This window comes from Drosophila albomicans, chromosome X (assembly GCF_009650485.2).
Source record: "Drosophila albomicans strain 15112-1751.03 chromosome X, ASM965048v2, whole genome shotgun sequence".
Taxonomy (NCBI): domain Eukaryota; kingdom Metazoa; phylum Arthropoda; class Insecta; order Diptera; family Drosophilidae; genus Drosophila; species Drosophila albomicans.
This window is the reverse complement of record NC_047627.2, coordinates 8,807,007-8,824,089: the sequence shown is the minus strand read 5'-3', so window position 1 is coordinate 8,824,089 and position 17,083 is coordinate 8,807,007. Positions and strand designations below refer to the sequence as shown.

General features: G+C 35.3%; 1 protein-coding gene across 1 annotated transcript in view; it reads left to right on the top strand.

Annotated features, from left to right (window-relative positions):
* The first annotated feature begins 11,243 nt into the window (after positions 1-11,243).
* Positions 11,244-17,083, top strand: part of LOC117577963 (inactive dipeptidyl peptidase 10) — a 146,611-nt gene continuing 140,771 nt past the window's right edge. Inside the window, exon 1 of the mRNA XM_052005159.1 lies at positions 11,244-11,351. The gene's annotated coding sequence lies outside the window, so the exon portion shown is untranslated. The remainder of the gene's footprint in view (positions 11,352-17,083) is intronic.

The following is a 17,083-nucleotide window of genomic DNA, read 5'->3' as shown; positions in this document are numbered from 1 at the left end:
TCCGTTAGTGATAGTTTCCGTTGCGTTGCCGGATTGCTGATGGCTTGATTGCGACTTTATGGCACGCAACGTTCTTGATGGGGCCAAGGGGCAATACATAGAAGAAGGGGGCTGAGAGGAGGAAGGGGAAGGGGGAAGGGAAGAGGAGTGCCTGCTGTTGTAAGATGCTTTCGCTGGTCATCTATGGCGCACAAATGATGTGCCAATAAAGTTGGGCGCCTCTCAATTGTTCCCAATAAAATTCATCTTTGCTTTTATGGCCAACTCTGTTTGGCATAAGGGCTTTGTCACGCCCCTCATTCATTACACACACACACACACGCACACACACACATAAATACATAAACAAAAGCAGCATCGAGAGCATCGACAGCTGGCGCTTGCCTTAAGCCCTTGTCAAATGTCATGAGGGTTTAGCTTTTGGCAGCGCTTCAATTGTCATTAAACTTGGCGCTCGGCGCTCTTTAATTTCTCTCATTCTATCCTTGATGCAACGCTGCGTATGCTTAACGTAACTGTAGTTGACTTAATTTGCAGCGTGGCTTATCAACAGCTAAATAGTTGTTGCAATCATTTTGGAGGCACAACTACTTTTGGCGCCCAAAAACTAACAAATGCATGGCACGTAGCCCCGATCTGCCTGAGGCACAATGAGATACAGATACAGACGCAGATACAGATAGAGATGGAGATGAAGATACAGTTGCAGATGGAAGAATGAGATTGCAAAGGCGTCAGCGTAATGGAGCTTAGAGAAAAAGCTAAGCGCGTGGTTTGAAGCGCATTAAATTGAATAGTCGAGAGGCGAGACAAGGCAACAACAGAACAGAACCGAAGACAACGGAGACAACAACAACGCGACAAGCAGAGCTAAGCACTAAAATGTTGTTCCATTTATTCGTATTTCGCACTCGGAGTCTCGCGTATTGTTGTCTTTTGCTCCAGTTGCTGTGCTGTGTTGTCTGCTGTGTTGTGGCTTGGTACTCAAGCAAAACGGATTCGCAACAAATGACGACAACGCTGGCAAAGACTTTATTTCTTTCTCTCTCTCTCTCTCTCTCTCTCTCTCTCTCTCTCTCTCTCTCTCTCTCTCTCTATCTCTGACTGTGTGTCCAGTGCGCAACAGGAACTGTCGCCGCAGTAATGCACCACACACACACACACACACATATTTCATTCGCATCATCATCATCCTCATCATCATCAGCATTCTCACTCTCCTTCCTCATCGTCATCATCAGCTGCTGCAGTGCAATGCTGAAAACTAAATTGTTGTTATTGTTGTTCTTCGTTGCCAACCGCCTCTGTTTGTCTTTTTACCAAATTAATTGACCAAGTTTGCGCTTTTAAAGTCCGCACAAATACTCATCGGCAAGCTACTCAAATTATGTTCGCAACACGTTGTTTACAAGCACCTAAATGTGCAAAGAAACACAGAAATAAATACACATACATACATAGAGTGTTGTCAAATTTGTCCTTTAAAATGCTTTAATAATTAGTTTGGTTTGTTGCACGGTGTGTATACTTAATTATTATTATTATAATTGCTGCAAAAAGAAGTGTATAGTCTTATCAATGTGAATAAAATATATTCAAATTGTTACACTAAGCGTATACTTAATAATAATTGCTGTGAAGAAATAATCACATTCTTAAAAAACAAAAACGAATAAAGATATTTGATTATTATTAACATAATGTTACGTATTATTTATTTTTTTTTTACTATATTTTTGTTATTTACGGAATATACGTATACTTAAATTTTTATTTTTTTAATACTATCTGTACATATATTTTTTAAATTGTTACGGTGCGTATACCTTATATGTATATATATTATTTTCCGTAAGTAAATCTTTTCATTTTAACAAATGCTAAAAATATTTGTAGGTATTCATTTCACGTTATTTCTATATATTTATTGATGTATTTATTTCATCGCTATACGGTACGTATACCTAATGTATATTATTTGTTTCTGAAAAGTGTTCATTTGTTTACAACTGCAAAAAATCGGAGTATGCAATTTAAAGTATTATTTTTATCATTTGTTTTTTATTTCTAAGTATCTATAGATATGTGTACTTTATTGTTGCACGGTGCGTATACTTAATGTATACACATATGTATGTATATATATTAGTTGCTGTAAGGCAGAGTTAAAATTTTAGCATATGCAAAGCATTAAATAAATGAATTTTAAATTATTTCTATATATCTGCAATGTTACATAGAGCGTATACGTAATGTATATTATTTGCTGACAAGAAATATTCTTATTAAAAAGTCTAAGTCTACAATTAAATTTGTATGTTATTTATGAAAGATAAATTCTTTAAATAAATGTATTAATTAATTTAAAAATGTGTGACCGATTTTTTATGCACTTAAGTCACATAAATATTAATTGTTTTAATTAAATGAATTTTCAAACTTAATTGAAAGTTAATTTGATTAAAAAACATTTTTTGTTTGTTATCCCAACGCATTTCTATCAAAAAGTTTTGCATTGTTTGCAGCACAATGGTATTACAATAAGTCATTTGCTTGAACATTTTTATATGCAGTGTCCGAGCAATTATGCTACGACTTTTCACTTTTTTTTTTTGAAGTGGCTTTTATTCAGCTGCACTTTTCATTCTCTACTATATTTGTGCCTTTTCACTATTCCATTCATTTTTATTGATGTTGTTGTCGTTGACTGTTGTTGACTGCGCTTTTGTTGCAAAATTTTTGTGTTCTTGTTGCTGTGACGCAATTAAAAAACTACAACAAAAAATTTGTTCAAGCCTTTTGTCTTGCGTAAAAATGCTGATGCCGCTGTTCGTCTTGTTGTAGTTCTTGTTGTTGTTGTTATTGTTGTTGGCGGTCTGCCATTTGGCACCATTCATTTTACAGTCTTCAGCTTACGGTTTATAGTTCACAGCTCACAGTTTTCAGATTGCAGTTTTCAGTTGTCGACTTTCGGCTTTCGGCTTTCGGCTTTAGAGGTGCTAATGACTGGCGGTTTAAAGCCAGGAAGCCAAGTCAAGTCAAGCCAAGGAACTGTTGTTGTATTTTGTTTTTATTTTATGGAGCAGATTTTCATTTTCGTTTTCAGTAGCACAAGTTCCAAGCGATTTAAGCACGCATTGAGAGAGAGGAATTCTTAAATACATGTGTATGCGTGTCACATGTTAATAAACGCACAAACACATACACACACACACAGCGACAGACACACACATACACTTGTAATGTGCCGGCAAGTGGTGGAAACAATGAAGCACTTTTAGCCTAACTAAGTGCTCGACGGCCCCAATGTGGCGGCTATAGAATTTGCTAATATACCCTGTACACAAAGTGGGTCGCTTGATTGTTACCCACTCACATTTTAATGAGTGTTGAAATTGGCTTTAACAATAAATTATAAAAAGAGTTGCCTGGCTTTGGTGTAGTTCTTAAATAATTTAGGAAAATTAAAATAGCAAATAAATACGATAGTACATTCATTAGAAAAGTGTGCCACACTATTTACAGTGAATAAAAGCAAAGCTGAAAACAATTTTACAAATATGTAAAGGTTGTTCGTGATTATCACTTACTTTGTTACTTATCACAGACAGAATTACAACTTTAAAATCATATTCCAAATCTAATCAAACTGCTAATCAAGATTTATTTTTATTCAAAATAAATAAATGTTTGACACTTTAAATAAGGTTGTATGCCACATTTTCGCCAGATGATTACACAAACAAAGACAAATATACAAGTATGTAGATATATAGATATAGAAATATTAAGTACTTTAAGTACAGCAGCGGAATTACAAATTGCACTACTTTCAAAAATTCTTCCGCTACAAATATTTCATTAAAAATATTTCCCATTTTATTTATTTTTTTTGAAAGGTTTGATACAATTAAAATTAACACTAACGTACAATATTTCTAAAACACTGCCTGCATAAAAGGTCATCGACATTTTCCTCATTTTGTCTATTATTATATTAAGGAATAACTTAATTGTATACAACAAATACATTTTTGAAATATTCCGAATAAAAATTATTTATTACATTGTGGTAAAACTAAAAATGGCTGTTATGTTAGGTTATAATTTCTTCTATTTCTTTAAATACTTTGTCCGCTTTTGAATTGTTTGATGTATTTTTTAAATAATTACAGGATATAGTATTATTATATTAGTTATATAATAATTTTCTTCTATTTCTTTACAATACTTTGTAATTTTTCAATTGTTTAATTTGTCTTACTTACTTGTTACTTATTTACATTGCTGTACTTATGTTAGTTTGAAAACCTTATTTCTAGGATATATTTTGGGTTGCATTCTCGCTGCACACAAAATTTTCTACTAGACGTCTTGTTTGTGATTATGTTTTGGTCCATGACTAAGTTTGTGTGGGTGTGTGTGTATGTGTGTGTGTGTGCCTGGGTGTAGGTGCGTAGTAGATAATTATGTTGAAGGACGAATTGTTGTCGTTGTCATTGCTGCTGATGCTGATGTTGTTATTGCTTTCAGGGCAGTGATGAAATCGTGATGTGACATCTAGAGGTTATCGTGATTTGTGTCGTGCTAAAAGAATGTTAAATTATTGCTCGACTGAGATAATTGGGAAGACAATTAAGCATTTAAAAGACGACTTAATTCGTGGACTCAATGTTGCAAAATAAGTTAGAAAGAAAGTCTTGAAAAAAACTGCTTGAATTTGACTAGAACAAAGTGATAATAGTTTAATTTCATTTAAATTTCGTTGGATTGCAATGTGAGCTCTAAAATGATATACAAAATAAATGTAATTTAAAAATACAAACATTATTGTAGTTTGGAAAGTGCACTTTATGTTTAATTTATGACTTAGTTGAAAGAGGATTACAAACTATGAATTGAGTGACCGACAAAAACTGAAATGTGTCTCACTCTCTCTCTCCTCCTGCTCTATGAATTCATTTGATGTGTGTTTTGGTTTCGGCTTGAAGTTTTTGCATAAAAAGTGTGAAAAAGGTAAAAATCCATTTGCAAGGCTCTTTCGCTTCCTCTCTCTGTTTCTGTTTTATGGCTAAAAATTGAAGAAGAACTCCAATGGGTGCCATAAATAAGTGAGTGTGTAACTAACAATGTAGCTAATGTCTTGCCGAGCATGTAAATAACTTGCTTACATTGTTAACACTTGGCGAATGGTAATAGGCCAACACTTCTAAAGATAAAAACTGGTTACTTTCGCAAGAAACTCAACTCAACTCAACTCACATGGCTGGGAATGAAGTAATTTCGTTGCCTAATGAGAACTCACAACTGGCAGACAACCTCTTTTGCTTTTATAGCCCTTTTTTCTTTAGTTACTTCTAGCTACATGAGATATTATCGATTGTTTAAAGTTCGCTATTTCGCAGCACAACAATATTTGCGTGTTTTTTGCATGAGTTGTGCCAAACTAACAGAATATCTAATGAGCGCAGCTTCGAGTGAGAGTGAAACAGATTTGCAATTGCCCTGCAGTGCATTAAATATACCTGCTGAAATTATGTTTGAATTACAAAAAAAAAAAAAAAACAATCTGGCTTCCGTTTTTTTCTGGTTGTTGTTGCGGTCGAATGAACAGAGTTTTGTTTTTAAATATGCAAAAGGATTTTGCATTTATTTAAAGCTGGTTTTGTCAAAAAGTTTTGTGGCAGCAATTAGGTAAAAGGCAAAAACAAAAAATATGCACGAAATTGATTGAAGTTCTTTAATGCAATTTAAATTGATTTAAATTGGCAATGAATCATGCTTAAGTTGAACTGAAGCTTGCTTTCGAATTTGCACTTAAATGCGGCTGCTTTTAAGAGGTCATTGGGGAATTAATATACAATTTTAATGCACGCTTAATGCCGATGATGAATATCAAATGGCAAATCAGCATTAAAGTGTCTGCCAACGTTAATGTTTTGTAATGCTCTGAAAATTAATAAGCATTCATTTCCAATTAATTACATTCGTGTTAAGAGCTGTATTTTTGTATATTGTTTTTTTGCACAATTATTAATAAATAGTCGTTGTTTGCTTTTGAGCTAGCAATTTGTCTGCGAGTTGTTGCAGTTGCTGCTGCTGCTGCTTGACAAGTGACAACTGTCAGCTGTTTGATTTGTTATGCAGCAGAAAGAGAGAAACATCAGAAATTGGCAAACAACGACGACGAGTGCAAACGTTTTGGCATTAATCAAGGCCAAACAACAAAGTGTCAAAAAGTCAAGTTACTGTATGGACGCCCCGTTGTCCTTGTAGCCTGCAAAAGCTTTACAAATGAGCTTAAGCACACACACAAATACCGCACACACACCACACACACACGCATACACCTGTGTATACACACACACCTCCTCTGTTGTGCCTGCAATACAAATGATTGATTATGGGAGGTATTGGCTGATGTTCTCCGACTTCTCGTCTCCTTCCCACTTCGCCCTCTCTCTCTCTCTTTCTTTCTGTCTTTTAACTGGCATTCACCTTTTTATTTTCAGCATTGAGCGCTGAAATTTTAATGAGGTTTTGATGTGAAATACACGTTAAGCTGCGTGCCGCATTATTTATGTTAAATACGTTGAATATTTAAATTTTTGCCAATGCTGCATACAAATAAGACTGCCTGCCAACAACATTAGCACTTTGCGTGGCCAACAAATTGATCAGCTAAATGGGGTTAAATGGCATTTGCCTTTTACGTTTTTAAAGCGATCAACTAATTAGTATTAAATCCATTAGAATTACATTTTATCATAATATTATAGAAGTAAAAATGCTTTAATATTTCAATAACTCTTTTCGTTTCATTCTTTTGCTCTCTCTGAAAAGGTAATTTCAACATTGAAATGTACAATGTACATGCTGATTACGAGCATAATATATATTATTTGGCTTGTGCATTTCATTTGCCTTCTAACTTCATAAAACGTTACAATTTCGCAGCTTCTGCATATTGCACGACGCTACCATGTAAAATATGGGGGCAAACGTAAAGCGCAACTCATGCTCTGCTTTTTAGTGATGTGTGTTTAGTGAGTTTTCGTGTCACGCGTGACACTATAAAAGTATTCGGAATTAGTATAGTAAACAGATGGGATATTATTATTTATTAAATTTATTCATTCGTATTTACAATATTATTGCAATGTGGGTACCTTTAAATAATTTGGATAGCTTTCCTCGCTCTGCTCTGCGTTAGTGATGTATGTATGCTCAGTCACGCGTGACACGATTAAAGTATTCCATGTTAGAATCGCAGTGAGATGGGATAGATAAATAATTGTTTTAATAGTAATATATTTATTTATTGTATTTATTCAAATTTAAAATAGTTTTGCAATGTGAATTTTAGTGCATATATTTCCTTTAAATTATTTGGTCAACTTTAGTTGTTCTGCTATGCTTTAGTGTTGAAAGTTTTCGTAATTAGAATCGTAAAGAGGTGGGATATGTAATAGTATTTTTTTTTATAATATTATTATTTATTAAATATATTATTTGTATTCATATTTAATTTATTATAGCTATTTTGTTTTAGTGCATTTATTTCCTTTAAATTATTTGGTAAGCTAAAGTTGTAATCAGATACAAATTGTATAGTTATTTAAGATATAATTTTGTATGGTAAAAAACGACTGCTGCTTTGACAGACTGACTATCTGACTGACTATATTATTTGAATTTTGTTTTGCTCAATTTATAAAATCAATATTAAATAAATTACTCAAAGTATTTAATTTTGAGCTGAATCTATTATTGTTATTCGCTTTTAAAATATCGTATGTTATAAATGTATTATTTTTTCATATATTTGTTTTGTTAGTCTTATTCACAACATTAAGTTAAATTGCTGTTATTTAATGATATGCAAATTAAATATTTTTTTAAATATATTATTACAAATATAAGTAGCTGAATATATTATTATTTAGATATTAATTTAAACTATTTTTTGAATGCCATTATATTTTCAAATTTGAATATCAATTATTGAACTATTAAAAAATCGGTATTTAGTATTTGCTTTGGTTATTTTTAAATTAGACACTTAATTTAAATTTACCACTTAACTCACCCGCAATACCATCTCTATTCGCTTCGTTTTCGTCGCGCAGAATTCATTGCTGGGAAATTTATCGGCGCTGACGCTTGGCTCTAATTGCCGTGCTATTAGAGCATATGAAATTGAGTTTCGCTTTATATTTGCATTTTAAAAGTATATTCTTCTTTTTTTTTTTTTTTTGGTGCACAGCAATCTATAATTTCGTGTGGCCGAAAACAAAAAAAATTGATGTAACTTTCAAATTGTGTATGCACAAAAGTTAAGAAAGAATGGAAAAAAAATTGAACACAAAAATTCCGCTTCATCCTCGTTGAGGCAAATTGTGCGAATTTTTGTGCGTTGGTTGAACTGTAACCAACGATGCATATCGTCAGCTCGTTGGGTCATTTTGGCTCTTCAATTATGCAAATGCTGGGGCAAATAAAACAATGCCAATAAACCATAAATTATTAGTAGCGTTTCAAAAGTGTGGCATGCCTCAACAATGAGACGCAAAACCACGCCAAATGCATTTTGTCGCCAACAGCGAAAGCAGCCATAATAGCAACAGCAACAACTGTGACAACAGCAACCACAACTAAAAGGGAAATGCACCAATATAAAAAAAATAGCCAAGTTAATGAATTTGGTATGCGTTTCATGCTGATGCTTTCATGTGAAAATAACCATAAAATCTAATTGTTCCACGTTGAGTTTGCAATGCATTTTGCTAGCTGAAAGCAGCCTCATCGGCAACATTAAATGGCGCAATGAATTAAGTTTGCACAAGTTTAATATTTCCGCCATATGTTCGGACATATCTTTTGCGCACTTCCGCCATATCATTACCGTTACTTTGTTACTTCTCGACATTATATCTATATTTACTTTATCTCTTCTACTTACTAGCTATGTTTAAAAAAAAATATTTTTAGTCAGAACGTTTAGCCCGTATTTCCTTTGTAGTTCTTAAGGCTTTTTGACCTTAGGATGATCTTCACAAGATAACTGGTATATTTCTAACATTTCATCTCCAATATATTTTTTTCTAATCCCAACCGCTAAATTCGTTTCTACTTTTCTTTAAGATATTTCTGTAAGACTATTTTACTACTATATTACCACCATATAAAATATATGTATATCTTTGTACATTATCTTCAACATCTAAGGACCGTTCTTATATCTCCTCTTTGCTATATCTTTTTTGGTATTTCATTTAACATATATTCACAATTTCTGTTTTTTTGTTAGCTTATTAATTTTTTGGCTTGTTTGCGTAATGGGCATCTGCAACATATTTAAGTCAAATCACAAACATTTAATATTTATATATATATATATATATATATAATATTTCGGTTGTAACTGCTCCATATCTCGAAAAATATCTCCATCGTTTCTGTGTTGTATTTGTACGTACTTCATCATAACTCTGTCAAATTTATACAACTAAAATAAAAGTATTTTTACAACGCCACAAAGTTTTTGCTAGTCAGCAGCGCTGCTTGAAAAAAATTTGACCTTTACATCTGTCTTATTACATATGTATTAAAACGTTGATCAGCAAAGTGCAAGAAAAGTATTTTGTACGTCAACACTTAAAGATGATGTGACTGTCAATTACGGCTAAGTAAATGTTGTTGTCAGTTAGCAAATTGCAGCAGCACAAGTTGCAATTGGGCAATAGCCAATTGGGCGCCTCGTTGTCGTTGTCGTCTTTGTCGTTGATGCTGCCGTTGCCATTCGACATTCCACATTGTTTACACTTTGACTTTAGCATTTTGGCTTTTGATTTTTCTATTTCTTGTTTTTTATACCCGCTACCCATAGGGTAGAAGGGTATTATAACTTTATGCCGGCAGGAAATGTATGTAACAGGTAGAAGGAGGCATCTCCGACCCTATAAAGTATATATATTCTTGAACAGCGTCAACAGCCGAGACGATCTAGCCATGTCCGTCTGTCCGTCTGTCCGTCCATCCGTATGAACACCTAGATCTCAGAGACTATAAGAGATAGAGCTCTAATTTCGACATTTTCGACAGCATTTGTTATGTTTGCACGCAGATCAAATTTGTTTCAAATTTTTGCCACGCAAATCAAAAAAATCGAATAACAAGCGTAGTTTTAAAACTAGATTTTCGAATTTTGGTATATACAATAATTACTATAGTAGTTATGATTTGGTTGCGATCAGATAAAAATTGTCGAAGTTATTAAAGAAATACTTTTGTATGGGCAAAAGCGCCTACTTACTAGGGGTCTTAGTTGCTTTGGCTGACAATCTGGTATATTGTGCCGTCTACGATATATTTTGGAAGCGGTACTATATCGATATACCAAATATAAAATTTGGTATAATTTTAGTATTTTTGCAGTATATTCGGTATATTTTGAAAATAATACCGCAATATTTTGCCTTTATTCAAAATGAGTAGCGGGTATCTCACTGTCGAGCACACTCGACTGTAACTTTCTTACTTGTTTTTTTTTAGATTTGGGATTTGGCAAGTTTGGCAAGCAAAACGAATCGAAATTGTGGGTGAACATTTGCATATTTTGTAGATTTGCCCAGAAATAATCAGCATGAGTTGAGTTTTGGGGGGAAGTCTGCCCAAACAGAGAGCTAAGGCAAGCGGCATGTGGCATGTGGTAAGTGCAACAGTTGCAATTGGCAACGACTTCAGCGACTGTTGGCCGCCGCCAAATAGAATCAACTTGAGTGCTTTTGATGCGTGGGCCACGACGATGAGAATGAGGATGATGAGGCGCGTCCTTGTTGCTTGCAACTTTTGTGGTGGACTCTCGCATGCACATTTCCTTTAATGGCGGTCGACAGTAACAACAAACTGAACACACACACACTGACTCAGAGGAGGCCCAAAAAATATACGACGGCTGAAAGTGCAGCATAAATTAAATTAACTGGCAGATACACAACACATAAGCGAAAGATGCCAGCCGACATTTTAATGATTTTATGTAGTCTTTTGTGAGGCAAAATTGGGTAGAGCAAATTGCTTGCTTTACCTGCCTGCTCAAGACTCAGCCTCAGCCTCAGCCATGCTTCGTGGCTACCTGGCGAATTCCATTACAAAACTTTTTATTTGGGTTTGTTGCGTGTGTCGAATGTCAAACAATTTCATGTACGACAAAATTTGTGAATACCCTTTGAGCAAAAGTTTGTGCGACGAGATTTTTGTTATGGCGCCTGTTGCCCACAGCAAATAGACGAGCAGAAACAGAGAAAGGGAGGGAGAGGGAGAGCGACTGACATTTACTGCTATCTCGTGTGAGTCAATATGCATATACTTATATTACGTATACGCAGAGTATACACATGCAATGCGCTGAAAAACACATTCCTCAACTGATTGACTTCACCCCTGACAGTTCATTGTGCGTACATCAAAGCAGCGTGCACACACACACACACACACACAAATAGAATTGACCTTTCACCTGGAGGTCAAGGCATGTCCTTTCGCTTTTTTTTTGATTTTTTTTTCTTTACATGCAAAACTTCATATAGTAGAGCAGTGTTTTGGCTTTCAACTTAATTAATTACCAACTGAAACTTGTTTTTAAAGTGCGCTTTACTAACGAGATTTCTTCTACTCAAGTTTGCTTCAAAGTTTTAGTTTAGTTTTCCATATTAATGCCAATGATGCAAATAATTCTGTAAAGGGAACAAAACAAAAACTAGAATATTGTGTCCATGTTGATTACACTTAATTATTTACACATAGCTTATCATCATTATAGCGTTTGCTCAAATGATTTAAAAATGAGTCTGGTTGAGTTTTCTTTTTTTGCTGCTGCTGCTGTTGCTTCTGGAATGTGTTGAACCGACAAATTAGATGCGCAGCTGTAGAATTTTGTAGTCTTTGCTATGCCAAATGCCGAATGTTAATGGAATTCGTAAATTAGGGCGACCACAGAGGAGGCAGAGGAGGAGTCAGAGGAGTTCAAGGGTTGAGGAAATTGTGATGTTGAATACTGTGCCACAAAAGACGGGGAAAAAGGGCGCTTGAAGCACTTTTAACTGCAACTTCATTATGGCTTGGAAAAGGGCCAAACAAACGCAGAAAAAACAAAAGGCAAAAGTAAAAAATTGTAAAAAATATAAAAAGCAAACACAAAAAATGTGAAACAAAAACAATAACGTAGTTGCCTTTTCTCATTTGAGGCATAACTCTGGAATTTTCCGTTTTTTCTGTTATTTTGTTTTTTTTTTTTTTTGTTTTGGGAAGCAGTTGGAAGTCGTTGGCTTCAGGGGCAGAGTCATCAAACAGGTGTTACTCGTACATCCTTTTTTTTTGTGCCAGAATTTACGATATTGTACAACACTCAATATATTCGGGGGAGTACATACAATCTTTAAGTGTTTTTGATTTATGATTATATTATTATTATTATTATTATGATTATTATGTACGAGTTTCCGGGCTCTGTTTCTGCCCTTTTGCGGCTGCCACGAGCAGCCTAAAGTGGGTCGCATTTTATGGACTCGCATGCCAGCTAACGCCAAATCAGAGTTACGTAGGCGCAAATCGCCAAGGACACGGGAGGAGCAAGAGTTGAGAGGGAGTAGAAGTGAGGGGAAGGGAGAGGTAAAGGGAAAGGGAAAGGGAAAGGGAAAGGGAAAGGGAAAGGACGCTTCTTACCTGTTGGCGGCTGCTGCGATTTCAATTATTTTTCGCACATTGTTGACGTTGCTCGCAACGCACGCAAATTGAAAGCAGTTGTTTAAAGTGCGACACTTTGCCTCGCTCGCATATACCCTGTAAACGCACTCAGCTAGAGGGAAGCTTAAAGATGTGGGTTGGATTTTATTGAATGGATCACCAATTCATAGCAAAGTTATGCATTACATTTTAAAATTTGTAAATTCATGTCTTAATAAGTGGAACCTTGGCGTCTTTAAAATTCATTAAAGAAAATTTACACTTATAATTCTTAATCAAATTACGAAAATATGCTAAATCAGATTTCTATCAATAAAATAACAAATTTGAAAATGAAACAAGCAGACATCAAATATATTTGTGATAATTTTACATGAGGTTCTTGTAGACACTTCTTATTTGAATATGTTATTCAAATTTAACCACAAACAAATTAGCTGGTTTTGTACCTAATGCAATGAGAAAGTCTTTTCATTCAGCCGGAACTGATTACTGATGACTTTGTTTTTAAATATTGACCTGATTAAGTAGCAAAGACTTAATTGGTCTGTGGTAAATAAAGTATTCAATTTCGCCACCAATTCCTTGAGATATATATTATCTTTTGTGTACAGGGTATCAGCATGTTGCGTTTAATTATCAAGGGTTTAATTTGTTGCTGTTTTCGATGGAGATTGCAATCAGAGCAACAAGCTGAGCTCAAGTGCTGCCCAATTTTCGTTGTAAATTGCGCTGCAACAATTGTCAAAATAAACCAACGTTGAATGTTATCGATAAAGTTGAAAATTTAACATTTTAATTTTACCAATAACACATCTTAACAATCAAGAAATACTTTAAATGAGCAGCAGTAATTTTGTGTGTAATGAGTGAATAAAGCGCATAGAGAATAATTTTCAAATTAATCAAATAAATGAAATTGTTTTGAGTAGCTGGTAGTCGGCGCTTTGTTATGCAGTGTGCTAGACTATTAAATTTCATTAACCCATTTAGTGGCAAGCGAACTGAGCTGAGCTGAGCGCTGAGCAGCGTATTAAATTGAAGTTTGTTCTTCCATTCATTGTTAATCTTACGCCACCTTCAGGCATCCGCTTCATTTGTCAATCAACAACATCCCCAGGCGCAGCAAAGACGTCTAACTGAGTTGAGTCGAGAGTTGAGTGCACTTCCCAGGCCAGCATGAATCCTTTACGCGAGTAACAGGCAAACTCACTTCGCAATCCGCAATCCGCAAACCCCCAATCTCAATTTCGATGGCAAAAGAAAATGCTAAAGAAAAGTGCAAGTCGCGCGTAGTCGTTGCCTTTTCACTCCACAACATTTGCGCTTGTTTCTTCTACTACTACTACTACGCTAACTCGTATTTATTTCATTTCATTTATTTCTGCTATCGCGTGTGGCTGCCAAGCCGGAAATACACTGAACTGTTGTTGCTGCTGCTGTGTTGTGGCAGCACTTGAGCACAAATCCCATTGTCTATGCCAAGTTGCCAACTAGTCGAGCGGAGCGCGCACAAAACTTGGCAGCGTCCGTTTGTCTCAATGCAAACGCTCGCTCGCTCGCTGCAGATGATGCACATTTCTCTCTCTCTGCCTTTCTCTCTGTCTCTCTGCTCGGCCACAAGTCAGTTGTCCCTCCTTCCACTCTTTTGTGTCCTTCGCGTGTCTTCATTGAAGGTCTCTCACTCACGCCTCCCTTGGTTCGTTCCCTTTTTATTATTTCATATAGAGCATAGCGCATCCTTGGCTGGCGCCCACTTAAGTATGCTAAGATTTCCGTTGCGCTGGCGTTGCTTTATTGCACTTACAACAACATCAGCAACAGCAACAACAACAACAGCAACAATAATAACAAATAAATATAAATAATGAAATACAAAGTCATTTCTCGCTGACAATGGCAACTGTCTTTGTGTTTGTGTGTGTAATTGTTTGAGTGTGTTTGTGTTAGTTTGTAAGTCTGTGTATGCGTGTGTGTGTGAGTGTGTGTCTGTGTTTCGTGTGGTTGCTTGTCAGGCTGCGTCACATCAGAGCACATTGTACTTGCAAACATCTGCCTTGAAATTTGTTCGTCTTCTGTTTTGCCGTCCCTCTCTCTCTCTCTCTATATCTCTCTCTCTCTTTCGATTTACCGCTGCTGTTTATTATCTAGACAATGATAACAAAAATACTGATATGCCACAGTCGAAACCAAATCAGCCACAATAGGCAGCAATAGCTGAAATTGTCTCGATTGCGGCGTAAATGCGGCTCAACTCTCAAAGGATGCCAAACAAAGTTGTGACTTCTTCGCTAACATTGCGACTCAAATTGTGACTGGCATTATTTGTATTTTTTTTTCTATTCGATTTATAGAGATGGCTCTATTTTGTCCAACATAAGTATTAAATATATATGTCGTATATAATTTAATATTAATTATGTTATAGATTGAAATATTTTCAAAGAACGTGGCTACTGAATTAAAGTGGAGCAGATAGTAAAAAAAGTGTTGTTCATTTTTGATAAATATTTTATTTTAATTTTTTAAATATATGACAAATTAATCTATATAGGCAGGAGTTTAATAAATTTGTAAATTTTCTTAATAGAAATAAAAATATTGCCTAAAGTTTTGCCTATTACTTTGTAGTTAAAATGTTTCATAAAAAATCTTTATTTTTGGCTCCTTAATCGTTGCCTTAATTATATTATAATTTAGATGAAATGTAAAAAAAAAAATTGCAAGTGAATTATGCGATAAAGTTGTGCATAGAATAAGTTAAAACGAAATCAATTATAAAATATTTTGCTTATTTCAATTTTTAAAGAATAATTTAAATATTTTTTAAATGAAATTACATTGTAGATGAAATTTAATAAAATATAATTGTACACAAAAAAGCTTTAGTACAAATCTGAAGTAAATGTAAATGTTTAATTGTTCAATATATTGCCAGAATTCAGGCATTTATTGAGTGCTCATTTCTACTCTAATAAATGATGAAAACATTGCCTAAAGTATATTATTCTTAATTCGGAATGTAATGTAATGTAATTGAAAGCAAATATAATTAAAATTCTAAAGTTTTACATTCCTATCTTAATAATTGTTAAATTGTCAACTATATAGCCAGAATTGAGGCATTTATTTGGTGCCCATTTCTATGTTAATGAATAATGTAAATTTGCCATATTCAATGCTAAATGCCATTTGAACTCTGAGACTGAGACGTGCAGTCATAGAGGAGGCATTATGTTAATCATGAGAGCCGTAACATGTTCATGTTCAAGTTGGCTGCGCATTCGACTTGTGGACAGTTGTGGCTGCCAGCAGTCAGTGTTGTGCATCTCTGGTACATTGTGATTATAATGCCAAGGGGGAGGAAGAGAAGGAGGAGGAGTAGGAGGTGGAGGTGGAGTATGGTTCTCATGAGTCCCCATACATATGCCTGACACGCACACACACGCAAATGCTGGGGATAATAGACACTTGGCTAGAATGACAACACGAGCGAGAACTGAAGCCGGAGCCGGAGCTGGAGCCGATGCCGCTGCTGTTGCTGTGTCCTTTTGGGTCCTTCGCTCTCACGGTTAACATGCCTGCTTGTTGGCATTTTAGGTTGTGTGTGTGTGTGTGTGTCGATGGAAAATCAAAACCAAAAGCCACAAACCGACGACTTTAGTTTACCAGCGATAGCGACAGCGACATTGAGGCGACCACGCCTACGATACTCGCCCTCGCCTTAATCCTAGAGCTTGAGGCACACAAACTTGCAAGCGAGAGAGAGCGAGCGACGAACAAACAAAAAAAAAAAACAACGCTATCTATGATTGAGATTGACACGAAGAGGCGTGTAGCTAAGGGAATCGAAATTGTGTGGCAGAGTGCAGCATTCAAATGAACTAATTACTTATGCAGAGGCAGTGGCAGTGGCAGTGGTAAAGGCAAAGGCAACTGGCGACAAACGAATGACCACAGGACACGCTTCGATATGCAAACACGAGTGGGAAGAGGGCGACAGAGAGGGAGGAGGAGGAGGAGGAGCTTGTTCCCTGTTGACGAGACAACAATTGCACCATTGATTGGCGCATGAAACAAAAGGCTGCTCGAATCATGAATGAATTGTGTGCTGTCTGCCCTGCACAGAGAGCATCAACTAAATACACAAAAAAAAAAAGAAAAAAGCCCAACAAAAACATTTATGCATTGCTTTCAAAAACAACATGACAAACATACACAAGTACTTAGTTTTTGTCGCGACTCAATGCAAAAAAACACGTGTGCATTTGAATAACGAACTTAAAAAACAAAAATATGTTTTTATAAATCTCGTTGTTTGCTGCAGGAAATTGTT